Genomic DNA, 19,263 nt, shown 5'->3' on the forward strand with positions numbered 1-19,263 from the left:
CTGTTTTGGGCAATGTGCTTACACTAATGTGAACTTTTGAAAAGATACACTCTTTATGATATTCGCGTATGCTCACAGGGGTGTGACGGTGTTGGGAATGGGTGTTAATGGGGTCAAATCTAAAAATGTATTATTTTGCATACATTTGATCTCTTTTACAGTATTCACACAGCCATTTATCATTATTCAGGACTATTTGTTCCCACTGACAAATGGGGTCACATAGGTCAATATGATGCATCCAGTCATCATTTCTGCCACTAATATCATATCATTCATGTCATGATCCAAAATAATGCATCCATCCATCTGTCTATCTATCAAAATGTATATCATTCTGTCATCAAAACCCCCCAGATCTAGAGAAAAGATGTAATTTTCCGGCCTTGACAGTGTGAAAACCCCATGGATCCAGAAAATTTTTTAAAAATCCACTAACCCAGAAAAATCTAGATAAATCTACATTGTACAATGAGCGATTTGGCAAATTTCTCTCTTCCTTTTTTGACAGCAACAAACCTCCACAGATCCAGACAAAAACCAGAAAATAAATTTGCAATACACTTAAAGGACCAGTGTGTAGAATTTAGTGGCATCTAGCGGTGAGGTTGCAGATTGCAACCAACTGAATACACCTAGAATACAGAACCAGGTTGCGAAAAATGCAAAAGGCCGTCTCTAGAGCCAGTGTTTGGTTTGTCCGTTCTGGGCTACTGTAGAAACATGGTGGTGCAACATGGCGAGCTCCATAGAAGAGGATCCGCTCCCTATGTAGATATAAAAGGCTCATTCTATGGTAACGAAAACACATCAGTTCTTATGTTCAAGTGATTATATACTAATTAAAAGATACTTATGAATATTATACTTAATTTCTGCCAAGTCCGTTCTGCTAGATGCCACTAAATTCTACACACTGCACCTTTAAATTAAAAAATGGTTGCAAATTCCCCTCCTCCTCCTTTAACAGTAACAAGTCTCTGATCTAGAGAGAATATAAAACACAGTGACCCACAAACATATAGAAACATCTACAATGTAAAACAACCTAAACAATGTGGGAGTTCCTGTTTTGACAGCATCAAAAAAAAAACCCACTGACCCCCAGCCATCCACATAGCTACAAGAACCACCAATACTGAGCTGTTTTCACTAAACTATCCTCTCTCCGCCACAGCCTGTTGTCAGTGTACTGCTGGCACTGCATGCCAGCAAGCTTGAAGACATTTGCCCCACTGCAGCTCAATTAGAGGCTGTAAACAAGTGACAAAGGCAAAGACAGACAGACAGACAGGCAGTCACGACTGAAAATTAATCAGTAGGGTGGTGGGTAAGGAACGCTGCTGCCTGTCAGGGTTGCGAGAAGTGACTGGCACTGCTGTAATCACTCATTTACAGTAGTGATCACCTTAGTACATTGTGGGTGACGGATGCCCACGCTGTAGAAGTGTGCAACCCACTATCTTCCCCATCTCGCCCACCTCTCATCCTCCCACCCTCCCTTCCCGCTTCACACACACCTCCAGCAAAGAGTAGCAACCAGCGGAGAGAGGCAGATTGATCCCTGGATTCTGCATAGCTACGGGCCTCCTTCCCTCATTAATTCTGCTGATTCCACCAGATGGGAAACAAAATATTAATTTTATTCAGCCCAAGGCATGGGCTCTCTGTTAAGGTGTTCACTAAATCACCAGGGTTTCATCAGGATGCTCTGATATTGGAGCCTGGCTGTAAAATTGCCGGGCCGGTGGGTGGGACAAAGGTTCAAATTGTCATAAATGTAATTAATTGTATGGCAAGAATGATTAATTTATCAGAAATGGAGGAGCTGACGAGACTAGCCAAGATGCCTAGCCATGCCTTCAAAGTGGCAGTACATGCTCGTTTGAATTATGCAAATTAATTGACTCTTTCAATGTGGCATAAAATGCTAGTGCAACTACATTGCATGGTACATTAGTCTGTTCATCCAATAAAACTGCATTCTTTACAAGTGAATCCTTGACTCAGAGGGCTCTGGGATACAATTCATTTTCGGCACAGATGTGAGTCTGGCAGCATTTGGCAGAAGGTTTCAGGCGGAAAGTATGAGGGGAGGATGGAAGGGTGGGGGTGGCAGAGAGAGGTGTACAGTGTGGATGTATGTGTATGAATGATTGGTGTTTGTCTACTGACCCCACTGAGAAATGCACTGGCATAAAAACCCCTTCACATGTACGATCTAATCCTCGTAGCTTTGGTGCGCTGCGCTTTCTGTTTTCCCCCCGTCACCCCTTTTGTTTCAGAATGAGATGACAACTTAGTTTGTTGGTCACATCTAAAGAACCATGGATCATTGATTTCATTGTAATGTTGCAGCGCTGCCCTCCCACCCGCCGAGCCACAGTGGAAACTGGCAATGACAAGGCATGTGCACAAATGCACACACACACATGCATGCGCGCACACAAACAAACACATGCCTAATTATAAGCACTGCTTTGCCACAGTCAAACTCCAGTGAAGGATGATGATTTCCTAAAAGGCACAAAATTACAGACAAATAGACAAGATTTTCATTTCAAAATTAAGCATCCACCATGTGAAAATGTGTGATTATGTGCAAAATAATGACCACCAGACGCAAACTTTCATATCATAATAAATCAAGACAGGAGCAATTTGTTCTTGAATATACTAGAAATGGTCAAACGCTTACCTTCACCTGTTCAGAATTCTGATATCATGATTGACATTCAGTTCAGCATCTACATTAATACCATCTCTGCCCTTTAATCCCTGTCTGAGTTTTATGTAGCACCTTACCGGAATCTAAATATCTTCCTTTATGCCACCTCATGAAGTCAAATGATACCACACCTGCCATTCACTAAGCAGCATGGAGACGGAGAGAGGAGGAGCGGTACCTTACCACCTAATGAAAGCCCAGCATACCACTCTTCCACCACTGCCCCCCCCCACCCCCCTCCCCTCCGAAGCCACCTCCTCACCACTCCAGCCGCTCTCCCCACCCCCACTTTGATATACATGTGTCAAGGCAAAGTGACAAATAGCACATATTAATTAGGCACTAGGCCTGGCGAGATTGCTGTTATTAACGGTGGAAAGGGGTAAGGTTGGATTTAATTGCCTGTGACATCAAAGTCAAGTGACTGGTATTTCAAGCATCATTTAAAATGTTTGATATTGAGGCCATTGTACTCACATAAAGAACATCTAAAAATATAAAGGAGACTGATGGGGAGGAAAATACCTACATGCTTTTGCTGCAGCTATCTGGAAGCTAATAATATCTCTCCGCTGATAAATTCACTAGATCCTGATGGAAAGTATATTGTGGTTGCCCCTGACTGACTATCACTCCCTCTTTCCGATTTGCCATCTACTCTCACGTTCTTCATTCGCTTTTTATATCACTTGTACACTGGGAGGAGAGAAAAAAAAAAGAAAAGAAAAAAGAATCATTTCAACATCGAGTACAGACGTGGAGACAGTAAATTTGCTTGGTTGGCTTGGAAAGCAAATGTAATGGTGTTTTTATTACAGAGTGCATCTGTTAAAAAATAAATGAGAAAAGACAAATGGATAAAGCCGTCGTTCCTGTGTTATTACTTTGTGATAGTGTGTGAATGCTAAATAATAGGAGCTTTTGTACAAGATCTGAAGATGAAAACAAGACTAAGCTTGAACAAAAAGGGATTGAGCAAATATTAAATGTAGTACCTTTGGGGCATTACAGGCAGAACAGGGGCACTTAATTTCCACTGTTGTATAAATAAAATTAAATGTTTAACGGGTCAAAAACACAGATTTAACTGTTACCTAAATTTTCCATGTTGAAAAAGACTTCTATAATCGGCTGTGTGTCATGATGACTGATTATTTGGGGCCCCTATCAGATTGTAGACAGTGCTTTTAGCTGTTAACTGTTGCCATGGCAATGCTGTTCTCCTGTTGGGCGTTCTGCTAACCCTGAAATTAGTGCCGAGGTGTGGCGCCACCCCAAACTGCGCTGTACTCCTTCACTGAGCCTGCCCTGATTTGCTGTCCACAGAAACCCAAAAACCTGTTGAAAAGATAAGCCCCTGACGCTCCCCTGGAGGCAGTTGCCGGCTAGACGCCTCGGCACTCCAAGCAAGGCAGGTGAAAGTGATAAACAGCAGATATACTCCAATAGTGAGAATCATAACGATCACAGTCTGTAGTCCTTTTAAAGGTTTTAGAGCTTTCCTTGGATATGGGACAGTTCTAGATGCTTCTAACATCTGCATGTAGCAGCCATTTCACTTTTACCATCAGGCATGAACCGTCTGAAATAAGCCCCAATGGGGTCTCTACAGCAGTCCATTCAGACCACTGCTGTCACGCTCCTGTCCACATCAATCTGAGGCCCTGCTCAGTGGAGGGCTTATAAAAGCTGAACACTGGTCATTACAGGACATGGTGGCCATGTTGAAAGCTGCACTTCCTCTTTATCTCATCCCAGTCTGGTCTCTCATTTAGCAAGGCACAGCAACTTTTCGCAGCGATGACTTCATCCTTCTTCATTTTAATAGCCCGTTAATGCTAACATCGTCAGTACCTCCGCTCTGCATGGAAATAACCAAACCCAGTAGATGGAGTGCCATTTCTCGGCATTTGTGCACGCAATAAGACACACCAGGTGCGCTCAGTCTCAAATTAGCTGATCAACAGGGAGGCAAAACTGGCATCCTGATGATCCCAGGCGCCAGCATGGCACATCATTTAGAAAATGGCCTATTATTTTTGTGCAAGCATTAAAAATAATTTACTGTCTTTAAAGTCTTTGATTTCCCCAAAGACATGACAAAATGTACAACAACTTGACATAGGGTTTATAGTGCTGCAAACTAAACAAAACACTGGAAAGGAAACTTAAAAACACCTACTAGTTATGTAGCTTATGAAATGTGAATTTAATACTGCGTGTGGTGTTAAGCTAAGTTTTCAAAGGGTGTAACATTAGAGTCAAAACAGTGCATACGCTATAGATGATGTGGGGGGAGAAACATTCAGCTGCTTTGGATTATACACATTTTAAAAGAATTACACACTTTTTAACAATCAACTTTCCGACCATTTGTAGAACATTTTCTGAATCACATTTGCTTCCTGTTCCATCAGTGCATATGGTCAAACCATGTGTTCTCACCATGCATATCAAGTCTTTTTTTAGGGTTAGGGTTAGTTACATGCCGTGGTGTTGCTCCTGACCATGATGTTACAGTTTATACTTGCTTCCTTCAGGGACATTACGGAGTGACTATGCGTGTCAAAGTGAGAGACCAGATTAAATAAACATACAACATAATTATTAACACAAAGATATAGTTAAATGTGGTTCTCATTTCTGTGCACAACTCAATTCTGTGCAATATACATATTTTTATTGTTTTGTGTGTAAAACTACTCAGAGAGACTATCAGCGCTCATCACAGGTTTGTATCTGCATTGTGTCTCATGCGGTGATGAGCTGGATGATATACTGACAAAGAAACAAAGAGAGAACGACAGTGTGAGAGGCCAGTTAGCCACATTGCAGTCAGGGGCCACTTGGAGAGGTGAAAAAGGGGAAATACATATTGATAAGATGCGGTGGTAGGCCCCTGTAGTCCCTTTCCCAAGACAGGCCACAGACTGGAATTATAATGAGTGGGATTAACACCCCCTACCACTGCTGTTTCTAACCCCTCAGCCCCCCTACCCACCCCTCAACACACACACACACACACATAAAACACACACACACACACACACATTTGTTCCCCACAAGCACTTCTACTCTAGGATCTGCCCTGCACGAAGGACAGCAAGCCAAGTGCCAGTGAGGAACATACTGACGTTAATTAACAACATCTGACACAGATGCCACGCTTGTACTCGCTCGAGAGGTGGTCCAGCACATTATTTCATTTTGGTTATTTCCTTTCATTTTTTTCCTCCCCTTTTTCTCTCCTTGCTTGATTCACTTAATCTCCTTGACATGCTGTCCTCTCTTTGCGTTAGGGATGCAAGGTTTGAACTGGCTTTGAATGCAATTAACTTTCCCCTTGTCAGGCACTTTTGTTTAATTTTGAATAACCCTTTGCTCATAATAAGGAAGCTATAAAAATCTCATAGCAGAGATACATGTGGTGATATTCATTGACATTCACACCTTGCTTTTCTCTAATCTATTTGCTCTCTCTGATACCCCAAATATTGTGACACCAGACACAACATCGAGGCCCCCGTATTGAGGCCGGTTCGCTCGGTGCACCACCCAGAAGCACGTTCACAAAGAAGAGCCATTTCACAACACGGCTCAGGAGGCAAAAGTCAAGCTTTCAATCAAAGGTAGCAAAAGAAAAGGCCCTCAGACGTTTGGTAATTAGCCCGCACTTCTACTGTGCTGGAGTTACACCATGCCAACACAAAGAGTGCAAGTGACACATATGCTCAATCCCGTATCTGCACCACTAATCAGCCGACCTCAAACTAAAATAGATGTGTGACTTGTCTGCAGACGTGTTGATAAGTGGCACATATGTCAGACCATTATTTGTGATGCAACTCGGAGAGAGAAGGAGCACGCCGAGCCAGTATACTGTACAAGAACAAAGAGCAGAGGTGAGGATGGGTAATAATCCCTTGCTGTCTTGGGGGACCATTCACCCATCAGGGGCCCTGCATGCGTTCTCGCTGAAATTCTGAGGAGATGTGGCATTTTCTAAACTGGCCAGACACTTTCTGCCTCCTCTGCTGTTTCTCTTTGGTGGCAAGAATGACCCGGATTCCCTCCTGACCTGCCTCTGGTAATGACCGTCGTACATCATGTCTTAAGTGCTGCAGCCCTCGTCGGCTGATGTCGCTGGCCTGTCCAGTGCTCATTTCCATCTGACCCACCGAGTCCTGGACTGGGGCCACGGCAGGGAAATTAAACATGCATCATGTGATTCATCTTCTGAATGACTCCCACCTCATAAGGGACCTGACCACTGGGGATAAATAATCACAAAGGACCTTGATGGCTCTCCTGTCTGTCCATGTGTCAGCCAGTGATGCTGAGACTTTGTTATGATTTGTTCAACAAGCAAGAAATGTATTATTGTCATACTAGACATGTGAGTGCAGAAGGTCTGCAATTCAAATATGATCATTACTGACCAAAGCAAGTAATAATCAGCTCAAACCTTCCAGACAACCTGCAAGAACAGCTTTGAATTTCACTCATCGGTGATCAATAATATCATATTTGCTGACATGTTGACAGTTTTAATTTCTCCTGAGCTGGAGGATAAAACACCTGTCAATATTACCAGAAAAGTCCACAACCCCAGAAGCTGAAGGGGTGGGGCTGCTCAAACGTTATGCTGCCGCCACCTGCTGGTAAGCAGCTTTTGAACCCGTCTCCCCCTCCCCTTTTCTGCCATTCAAACTCACCAACCCCCCAAAGTAACCAACAGTAAAATTTCACTCTTGCCTCAGCTCCACTCCGCAGCCTTTTTACAAACCCCAAAGCTGAATGGATAAGTGTTTATTTTTTAGCTCTTAAAAAATATTTCCTTTCACCTTTTAAAAACTTGTCTGGGTTGTCCACATAGTTTGAGCAGAAATATAGGCCTGTGTAATTCTATCATGCACGGAGATGGCTGTAGACAGGATGGGGTTGCAGATATGGAGGTCAGAAGATAGACAAATGGACAGTTTCAACTTAGGCAACTTTAATTATTCTAGCAGACGCAATCACACATCTCTCACTCTGATGACGCACCTGATGAAGAGGCCATTGTGCCTGCACAAAGGCCACGTGTTTTCCTTAAATCTCTTTAAGTCACCACTCGACACACTCCTGGGCTCCTGAGGCACCACACTGTATCTACAGCAGGCCTGAGTCCAGGAACAGACAAAGAGACTTCTCAACCATTTATCTTAAAACTGCCACATTACTCTAAACACTGTCTTTTCAATCGAATAAAACAAATTCTAGTGCTCTCACTAATGGTCACATCGAATATTGACCACGGGAGGTAAGTCTAACAAAATTAGTATGCAAAAGACCTGCCCTCGCGAGGCCTATAATTTCCTTGCAAATGATTTCTGTATTTGAGGATGAATCGAAAAAAAAAAAAAAAAAAAGAAACCAGACAATGGCATTTTGAGCGTGCATGCGTGTGCAGCCTCCCAATAGAAGTTGCATTTAAATAACTTAACCCGCGACAGCAGGTGGGATTTGGACGAAATAAGGTAAAATGCAGAGTGGAAAGATCCGACACTCTGCATCTTTGATATTTAGTTGATAGGCGTTGGCATGACGCCCCGACGGTGTGAGCTGAGGACAAAAACAAGTGCCTCAGAGACCGTCAGCTATAAGAAAGCCCTGCATTTTTGCTCTTTAGCCTACATTATGTGCAGCGGGCAGAGTGGCTGTGGCATGCTGTGACATCTTTTTCATGAGTTAACTTAATTAAACGTATATCCGCCTTTACATTGTTTTGTCCAGACAGACTTGTCAGACTGCCTCTTAGGGAAAAAAAAGCTTTCATTTTCTAAGAAAAAAAAACGAAAAAATGTAGTACTTGTACGCCTTAATAATCTAATAATAATAACAATGATGATGATAATAATAATAGCAATAATAATAATTCTTTTAACTGACTTCTTGGAAAGTATCTCGTCATTTTGCTGAGCCGCACAGGCCTATAGGCTTCACGCAAGGCAGCATTTATTCTGACCACGAGTCTATGAATGTTAATTGCACCGTTTCCGAATCATAAATACTAACATAAATCACCGGACTATACAATATTATGCTCTACTTTTTATGTCCCCTACGTGGTCCGCAGGAGTACATCCCCATCACTATAAATCACATCCCTGCAGCTTCCAGCACTGTTGCAGGGACTGAGCAGTGCCCGCGCACTTTCCACTGCTCACAGACCATTTCACGGTGTTAATTTTAATGTACATAAAGGATGAAGCTGTGGCTCCCATGTTCGATGTCCGTTTGGTAATCAATCACGATTCACAATGTACATCACGTTATATTAAAATCCGACCAGGGTAATTTCTGTGATCAGTCATTGAAATAAACGAAGGCATAGGGATTCGTTAGAACTGTAATAAAATGTGAATAATAATAATAATTATTATTATTAACTACTACTAATTATTATTGTTATTATTACTGTAAAATAAAATTCCCATTTGAGAGACATTATTTCAGCTTTAATTTTAAGAATTACTGTTTGACTATTTATTTAAAATGTAAGCAATTGACAAGCAGTCAAAATATATTAACACGTGTTAAAACGTGTAGACACTGACTGTGATGGAGAAACATTTTATGGGGAATCTGTTCTGCAATTTTTGCAAGTTTTTGACATCTTTTGAAATTAAAATATAAATTAGTTCAATTCCAAATTTTTTTGACACCACTGAGATGATCTGTTCTACTTAGCTCCCATATTTTTAATTAAAATTAAAAAAAAAAAAAAAGGTTTTCTGCATTAAATGCAAATTGTAGGTTTTTAATCATTTCACATTAATTTTAGGGTCATAACTTATTAATTCTTCATAAAACCAAACTGTTTCTCACAACAATAAAAACTGAAATTTAGGTCAAATCAGCCTGCTTTTAACTTTTTAAAGATGCAATGTCTGTGAGCATATTGTAAGAAACACTTTGTGTCTCAGGGCTACCAATACCAACAACTCAATTTATTATTTGGTATAATTTAACTCTGATTCCTGATTTATAAATCACTTTAAAGAATATGAGAGAGTAGGTTTTAAACATGTCACCAATACAACAACAATTTTAATTCCAGGACAAATGATTATTATTGTATTCCTTGTATTGAGAATACAAAGATTAGCTTTCCTTTAACCAAACTACATGTATGTTTTGGCTGTTTTGTTCTGTCCTGCATACAACAGTAGTGAGCACAGCAGAGTGGGCGCCTTAGCCCTCCAGTGTACATGTCTCTCTATGTGTCTGTGTCATAACCTCCATCAGGGTTTCATATTTCCCTCTCCCCTCATCTGTCCCAGCATGGTAGCCTTAATATGCATGTCTCCGTACCGACACGCTCTGACTAAATGGCCACATTTGCACATCTTTTTTGCAGCCTATGTCCAATCCCCTCGCTCCGTTAATGCGAGTTAATTTCTTCCCCCAAAATAATACTTTCCTTGGAAAGTGCTACATCATTTATTCTGAGGACTTCGGTGAACTTCTTTGAAAAATTAATGCCTTTAATTTTGGTTGATGGCAACATCAGTACAGCTCTGTAAATTGCACTTTAATGAGATTTTGCTACAGGGGATAATCTGCAACTGACAGAAAAAACATCTTGAAAACATCTGTAGACCTATGATTTCACTCTGACGATTCTACCCCCTGTAAATCTCTGAGCTGAGGGATGAGCAGAAAAATGGTTGCTTGATAAGTACAACTTTATGATCCAAACTGTTAAAAGTTAAATTATAAGAAGTAAACTTAGAGTATGCCTTATCACTAGTCTGAATGAGTAAATAGGATGGGAGGCAGAAGGAAGACCTCAATAAGATGATTACTGGAACTTGTGGACAGTGAAAATAATATTCATTATCACCTTGTGTCCGCTATAACATGCTCGAATAAACATAACTTATAAATTTCAAAACATCAAACACTCAGCAAGCAGTATGTGGACCAAATAAGAAAATCATAAAGCAAACAAAAATTTACAGTCTGATGTCAAGATCAAAAGATTGTCCAGACTGATCAAGAACGAGAACAGCCAGCCAACTTTTGCATCTGATGATAAGAAGAAGAAGAAAAAAAAATTCCATGCAGATATTTAACATTTGATCATAAAAAACCACAGCGCTTCCACCCTTGCAACCAATCCAAATTGAGCCCATCTGAAGCGCTTTGGTGTAGATTGCCTTCCTTGGGGTGTCTGGACAAAGTCACATGGCCCAGTAACTCTTCCAAGGAGACAGATTTGGACGCCGTCCAGCAAAAGTATAGAGCAGATCATCTGCAGCCCGAGCTAAGCCAAAGTCCCCCCAAATTAAAGCTGACACATTCAATCTCGTCAACATGGTATTTTTTTTTAATGTGTCTTTCTCACACTGTCACCTGATCTCTTTACAGCGCCATGAGACTATGTTAATCTAATCTCTTTTAAAGGTTGGTTTTTTCCTTCTCTTTTTACAGCTTTAACACCACTGCTCTCCATTCAATATAGAGAGGAGTGGCAAAGAGAATCTGCAAGGTGAACTATGAATGTCTCATTACTCTTTTACAGATGTGTTCAAAATTTCCACCTGGTCTGTATTTTCCTCATTCTCTCTTTATTTCCCTGTCTATGTTTTGTCTGCCTCTCGCTTGCTCTTGCTGTCATGGAAACAAAAGCTTGCCTAAGCTAATTACAGACCAGACAGCAAACTGCAAGGTGGGATGTAGTGAGGAATGCTTGTTCTCATAATGAATGCAATGCTGGATTGGAGGCAAGTGATGGAGTCCCACCCTGTCTGATTTGGTCCTGCTTTTTGAAATTCCTGACATTTATTGGCCCATCCTCATTCAATCTGTAAAGAGCTTAATGTTTTCCATGTGCAACCTCACAACCCTGCAGCAGAGGAAGACATGTTTCCAAATGTTTCATGGTGAGGGTTTGTCTCCTTTGAAAGCTGCTCCTTCACTCAGATTCCCCCCGTCTCACCCCTGATAACAAAAAAAGTACACACCCTACCTTGACAATTTGAGAAAAGAGAAAACAGTTCCTACTGGGGGCTGAAGAGAGATTTTAAAGAGTTGTACCAAACTGAAAGGTGTTACAGTAAATGGTTTCATACTCGGAGTGGGAACGAGGTAGGGCGACCGTGCCTTTCCTAACCACTTGTGTTTTCACCAACTTCTTTTTTCCCCAAGAGTGACACAATTAAATCAGCTCCAGTGATTGGTGCTGCGGTCAGTGCCAAGTTGGGATCACGCTCCCAGCACGGTCCTGGGTCTTCAGCGGTTTGAGCAGACAACTCTTGTCTGGTTGGTGGCCGGGCCGCGCTGTCGGGATGGCAACACCTGTCAGCGCCAGGCGCATTCATGCCAGCATCTCACTAGGAGCCCCTGAACCCAAAAGAAATGACGGCCTTGTGCTGCATAAATGTGGCATCTCTCCTCACCGCAGACATTTCAACGAAAATACACAGAGCTCAGCCACTGAGAGCAGTGTGGAAATACAGTGTGTATTTGTGTGTGTGTGTGTGTGTATGTGATCACATGCCCATGTTGTGCAAGTCGGTTTTGGTCTCTTGCTCTCCCTCTCTGTCTCTCGCATGATTTCCCTGACTTGGGCTCCCCAGGGGTTAGTCATCTTGGTCATCAGCTCCACTCGCAGGTCAATTGTAGCAGCAAGCGGTCGGCCAAACAATGCAGAAAAAAAACGTTATAGCCATGATCCATCGCCGTGCTCGTATCACCAGCGCATGACAAGATCAGACCAGAAAGCTGGCTATAAACAAGCCAATGAGTGGTATGAGAGATTTGCTGAAGCACTTAAAATGGATGAAGAAAAACAGAGAAATAGAAACCATCTATATATAAATGCATCAAGCGTGCCTCTGTGAATCTGTGAGTGACTGCAGCAGGCTTTTTTTTTTTTCTAGCTGATCTCCAGTAGGGGAAACAGTCCTTCCGGGGCAAATTAACTGGAGAGCCTTTGCACACAGGCCCCATAGACTAATGAAGAGGCCCAGAGGATATTTGCAGGGTCACACAAAGGAGGTGGTATAGATGCTGAATGAAAATTGGGCATTAAGCGGGATGCCACGGGTAGCTTCAGACTACTGCAGGCCTTCCTTCCAGGGAATCATCACTGAAAGAGGATTGCTGCACTATTTTTTATTTATTAAATTTTCTTTCAAGAAATGAGATGATTATTCACAGAATATCTTCATGTTTAGTAGCGAAACTGTCATCATTTCTTTTACCCTGCAGACCCACGAAAAGAAAAATTAACATTTATTCGGGGCCAGAGGACTTTTATTGGCTCCATATGCAGACAGCAAACCCACAGGAAATTTCAATTTGAAGCCACTTAACTTCAGCACTATTGCAGTCGTCTCCAACAATGAGGCATTTAGGTTTTAAGTATTAAGAGTGAATCCCAGAATGCCAGTGTCAAATACTGTATACCAGCCAATTGCAGTGGCCACGAGGCATCACCGTGAACGCTGGCATCCACTGATGTTTTACAACACGGCTAGTTACAAAAGGATTCCAGCTGTTTTCCCAATATGAGGTCAAATGAAATTAATAACACTGACCATACATTTTCTGCTTAGTCCCACAAGCTATTGTGATTCAGAAACCTGTGGTGTAATATCACAGGAATAGTTGAGTTACTATATGGGGGGATTTTAATAATATTTAAATCCTGTTCTTGTCATTTCTTTTTATCTACATACAATCTAAAATGCCTACATATTAAAATCATATGTAACTGTGCATCCTTTGAGCTACAATATAAAATACAGTTTACTTTTTCAACATGAATATGCTGTGTAGCCATTTTACAATGGAGATATTACTCAATTGTTCATCAGAATTTGGATTTTTTTTTCCTCAGCTGAAAAGAAGCTGCAATTACAGAATATAACTATCCGTTTACTTGATGAATTTTATTCCACTGTGTTGTTTGATAAATAAGGAAATACATCAAAGCTTTGCACTATGTATAGTAATTAAAGTGAAAAATACTGTCACAATGTAAATCCTTAATTGGACTCCTAGAGAGATATTGAAAATTTGTCTTTAATAATAGGTGATGACTCGGGGACAGAAAAACAAAGCGTGTTGAAATGTGGCTCTGGAAGTTCAATTAATCACAGCATAGAAAACAACCAATTTAGCATAGCTCATTCAGGGAATCACCAGGCTCAGGTAATGCACTTTTAATCATCACACTTCTGCATCTCACTACAACAGTAAAAAGAGAAAGTCGACTCACACACTCTGGGAGGATAATATTTCTCTTGTTGTTGCAAAATGCTCCGTTTTAATAAGGGACAATTAATAGAGAGTCAATAAGAGCTCTGCGATCCTTGCACTTCACTTGTGGCGTTTGTGCTGTTCGTTATGCAGGTATTGAGCTGGTGAGTCGGTCGTCTGCAGACTGTAAATATCTCAAGTAAAATGTATGTCAGTGAGTCCATAAAGTGTCAAGCATCTGGTCAGGACCTTATTAGCAGGGGTCAATCAAATCATATGTGCGAATTGACCTTGCATTCCTTCGCTTTGACAAATTAGAGCGGTGCACTTGGTAAAACAATCTCGCATCAAAGATAAAAAGTTTTCTGGTGTTTACTATTCTCTCATTAGCAACGCTCCCAGCCATCTGTGAAGTGCCGCAAACACACCTGCTTCACCCTGGGCTTGTAATGGCTTTTCTCAATGTGCATGTGGGTCTCCAACTATCTCAAGGAGAGAGGGCTGTTATAGACCTGTCATTCCAGGATCATCAACCAGACGCACAGCACCTTGTATTCCACTCGCATAATTATGGATATTGTAAAGCATTCAAAATGATCAATTTAGCAGGCTCTGTCACCAGAGGAGTTATTAAGCCACTTTGTGTTGATTTCAATGTTCATAATGTGGTGTATTAAAGCGCACCCAACTGTGTGAATTTTGAGCTCTGTTGCACAACATGGACTTGTACAGCTTGAGGCAGGAGATGCAAGTATATTTGTTAGCAGAGCAATTTTAAGAAATACCCATTTCGTTTGGATTGAGACCAAAATCAACAAAATCTCTAATAGCATAACGATTCTGCCAACCAAAATTGTCGATCTATTCAAATTCTGCACTTCAGTCGTTTTTCAGATGGATTTATGTGACGAGGAGAGCGTTGGATATCTGAGAATAGACTTTTGTTCATTATTGAAGGCAAATTGGATGGTCCTTATGGGGTGTCAACTTACTAGAGGTTAAAAGGACGTCTAACTGCATGCATTGTAGCTGAACGACTCATTTTTGAATACGAACTCTTAATAAACGTCGCCACCTTTGAAGTCTCACACTTTAAACTTAAATGCCTGACGAAACAAGAGGCAGTGAACCACATCAGGTGCTGGAGATGAATGAACTCCAGCAAATGAACTTTGGCGAGACCCCTCTGGATCCTTTGAACTTGCTATAGGGTCTGTTTCTGGTCTGTCAGGGGAGAGAGCAGTGTTGTGGTCACTCTGTGGTATGGTCATCAGGCTTTGGCCCCTCCGTTCCTCTCTGCCAATGTATCTGTTTCCAAATGGGACTGACGCAGGCCTTAGACGTACCCTGCTGAGGTCCTCTGAAACCAGAGACCCTTGAAGTGGACGTCTGCCTGTGTCCAGTCTGCTCCCAGATACCCCTTCAGATCCAAGGACTCCAAATGTGGCCTGCTGCATGAAGACATTTTGGACACAGCCTGGTTGGTTGTGTATGTCCCTGCCCCCGACGCCTTGGCCCTCTACACACCACCACCACCACCTCCTCTACCATGCTAACCACCAGCAGCTTCATGCAGACCAGGGAGCAGACCACCCTGGGCTGGTCAGCAACCCCTGCTTACACCTGCCATAAAACTTAAAAGCTACAGTCTCATCCCCCAGCTTTGAAGTGTTCAAAGCATAGCTTAGTGACCTTTGATGCGACTTTGGCTGCAACACATGTTTTGCACCCATGTATAAACGCAGGCCTCTCAGTAGACAAGGCGGGATTGTTTACCTACATGTGCGAAACGTAAGGGCCAATGCATGGCAACCATGCATGGAGCCTCTATTCCCACACGTCAACTTCTCTTTGGTGAGAAACAGACATAAGTCTAACCGGACACTGCTTTGAGCCAACATTTTCAGCTACCATGTGTTCAGCATTACTTAAACCACTTTCTCCGTGCCCCCATACTGTCCACTAGGCCACAATCTTTCAAAGGTATGGATCAATCAACTTTGACATTATGTTGCATATTCGAAAAGTAGCAAAAATACTTATACGTACTTATGTGTACTTTTTGTTACTCACTGAACTGTGTGTAATACTACACTGAGTATCAAAAACTGTAATGTACCAAAAGCAAGTCTTGTTGAATTCCTGGCCTTGTTAATTATTCTTCATCATACTTTTTGGAATCACACTTTGCCATTTTATTTATGCAAAGTTCTCGTATGGCTGCTTGTGTTTAGACATGTAATGTGCAATTTTTTTTATTTATTTTTTGCTTCTTTTGTTAAATGAACAAAGGGTTTCGTGGAAAACATTTGATATTCTGCAAAGTATTGTTTAAGTATAGTATTGTGTTACTTTATTGAGGTATTTTCATTTTGTACATTTTCTACACCACTGTTATCTTCACCATATTTGAGCGGACAATATTGTACTTTTTACTCCTACATTTCTTGAAATTACAAGTAACCATACATGTGATAAGCTCATAAAATACATTACTTTAGACTAAAATACTCAATGGGATATCAAGTTGTAGAAGCTCCACCTCGATCAACTACAACATTAAAATGTTCCTCACACATAAATAAATCAATATTATAACTCATTGAAATACCCATTTTTTATATCAAGTTCTTTAACTCTTGATACTTTAAGTAAATGTTGCTGAAAATACTTTTGCACCTTTAGTTTTATTTGTATGTGTAATGAAGTATTTCTACATAGTCTTAATTAAATGGTGTGAAAACTTCTCCCACCTCTATTTATGTCACTTTCAGCGTCTAATCAAAGCAATACTAGACTCCAAATGCATGTAAATTATATGTAGAAACGTAGTAAGTTCTGTGACATGCAAAATACTTTGACATGACTTCCATAATATGTGGACATTGGTTTTTTTTTCAGTCCAAATTAAAGTGTGATGAGTTATTGGTATCTGCAGGCATCTTAAACCAGTGCACAGTTACAACTATAATCATGTTTACGGTGCACATGTCAAGGATTATATTTTACACTCTGCCTCTTCCTCTCTCACAGATAGCCTTCCACCGTTCACTGTACATTAGAAATAGCTGGCTGTTTTACAAGGCATTAAATATTTGACAGAACAGTAAGCTCATAATTACACAAGACCATGGCTGTGTATAAATGTCAAACAAAGCAGGCTGATATACAGCTGGCCATGGGGTTTACATGCTTCACATGCTAGTGTCTGAATGACAGGGCTCAAGATGATGTAATTATAACACGAGAGGCTTTATAAGTGCGTGCACCGTCACAGTATGCACACGGAGTTAAAATAGCATACGCTCGAGTCTGGAATAACCTGCTAGCAAAACATAGGGTCCCCCTTTATTTACACAATGTGTGCAGGACCTGCTGTGCATCGTGTAAGTACACCAACAATGAATCTCAGTTACAGTTCAAATAGTGCACATAGGAGAAGGTGAAACCTAATCAGACAGCAGTGCTTTCTGATTTTTCTGTCTTTTTTTTTTTTATTCACTGCCTCCGCCAATCAGAAAAGTGGCAGTCCTGATGTCAGTCCTGTCCCCCCGCTCTGTGGAGCCAGAGGAGCTGGCCTTTTGCTAACTATAGACTGAGAAATCCCGAGCGCGTTTCTTTTGGCCTTAGGGCGGCTGTGCGGCCCACACAAATGTTGATGAGGATGAAATGGCCCGACTGCGTGGTGTCTGCACTGTGACCTATGGAATGTGCCTTCAAAGAGGATTCTCAGGCTGTTTCTCAGGGGTTTTCAGTCCCACGGCACTATGTTAAACCAGCATTTATTCACATGGGTTTACCCTGCAGTTTTATAAGTGGGCTTTGACATGGATGTTGCGATATGAAATGTCATACCGGTTCATTTTCATTACCTTGCCTGCCACCCCTGTCCCTACTGTTTGTTTCAAACATCCGCTCAGTTTGTCCCACTCATTCCAATCACCCAAGGCCTGAAAGATAGCACTCATTTCAACTATTTGTTCGGTGCATGTTATAGACCTTCACACAGAGGATGTACAACGGTCCAGGCAGGAAGGCAGAGCAACATGAGCGATGCATAATCCGTATCGCTCTTCAGTTCCAAAATGCCAGGACGTGGCGAGTACACAGCACATAAGACAGGACAGCAATGCCATGACACCAAACATTAAAACAGTATGAGCGAGAAGCTGTCAAGTGTGGCTGTCAACACCTCTATTTCAGCAGACATGACGGGCCCTTTAAACCTTGATGGATATAAATCAGGAGGCCATTTTGAAACAACAGGGTCATATTCAGTCCTTGTTGAAAGTGTGTGTCCACATAAACCTTGCCAGCATGGGACTCCCCGAGGGCACGCAGGCCTCCCATTCCTATCTCTTGCCAGGCAACACATTTAATATCTAATTCTTCTAATTGTATCTGTTAATACCTCATTACTGGTAATTAAAATAGTTGGCTTTTAAACAGATTTCAGCTGCTTTTGCTTCACTTTGAAGAATTGGTTTTTTGGAAAGCATTTAAACACAGAAATCCAAGTTATGAGGAAGAAATGAAGGAAGGTCAGAAAATGCTGTTTAGGGCCTTAAACACTAAAACAAGCAGAAATAACTCATATAGTGTGAAAAATTGAGAAAGCACATGTTCCTAAAACTGTTTTTGGTACTGTAGTGTTACAGATGATCATATGGAGAAAAAAAATCACGGTGTAAAAATAGTATTTTGCATATAGTGATGAAATTAGGTAGTAGTTAAGAAGCTTGAATATGATACGCAGTGAGAAATAAGATCTGTATGCAGGTTAAACAGGTGAGCAAACTCTTTCCTGCTTATTAAAAGGTGACTAAACTTAAGTGGGTTTATCCATCCACTCCATCCCTGGTTAGGAAGGGAAATCAAGCACAACAACAAAACTTCCGTTCTTTCTCTAAATCTTCCCGACCCCTCTTTCAGAAATTTCCAGCCCCTTCATTCCTTTCACTCCAATGGGACTCTACGGAGAGCCTTTGTACTCCGCAGATCAGGCTGTGTCCGCTACTCCCACTCCTTTCAATAGAGAGTAAGAGGACTGCTAAGGGCTGGAACGACAGTGTTACCCATGCAAGCAGAACATCCCTCTCTTTTTGTGCAGTGGGTTGGTGAGGGGGCAGTGGGAAGGATGCGGTCAGTCTGCTCCGGGATAATAGAGGGCTGGGCAGCTGCCTTTGCCACAACAAAGGGACTAGTCTCCTGTTAGTCCTGTTTACTTTAGTGTTGTTTCTATGCCTCCTGCGTGTCAAGGTACCTGAAAGGGCGTATGGATA

The 19,263-nt window shown here is 41.5% G+C and overlaps 1 long non-coding RNA gene across 1 annotated transcript in view; it reads left to right on the top strand.

Annotated features, from left to right (window-relative positions):
* The window catches only part of LOC121887785, a 309,423-nt gene that overhangs the window by 281,079 nt on the left and 9,081 nt on the right, over window positions 1–19,263 (top strand). The window lies entirely within an intron of this gene.

This window comes from Thunnus maccoyii, chromosome 21 (assembly GCF_910596095.1).
Source record: "Thunnus maccoyii chromosome 21, fThuMac1.1, whole genome shotgun sequence".
NCBI classification, from domain to species: domain Eukaryota; kingdom Metazoa; phylum Chordata; class Actinopteri; order Scombriformes; family Scombridae; genus Thunnus; species Thunnus maccoyii.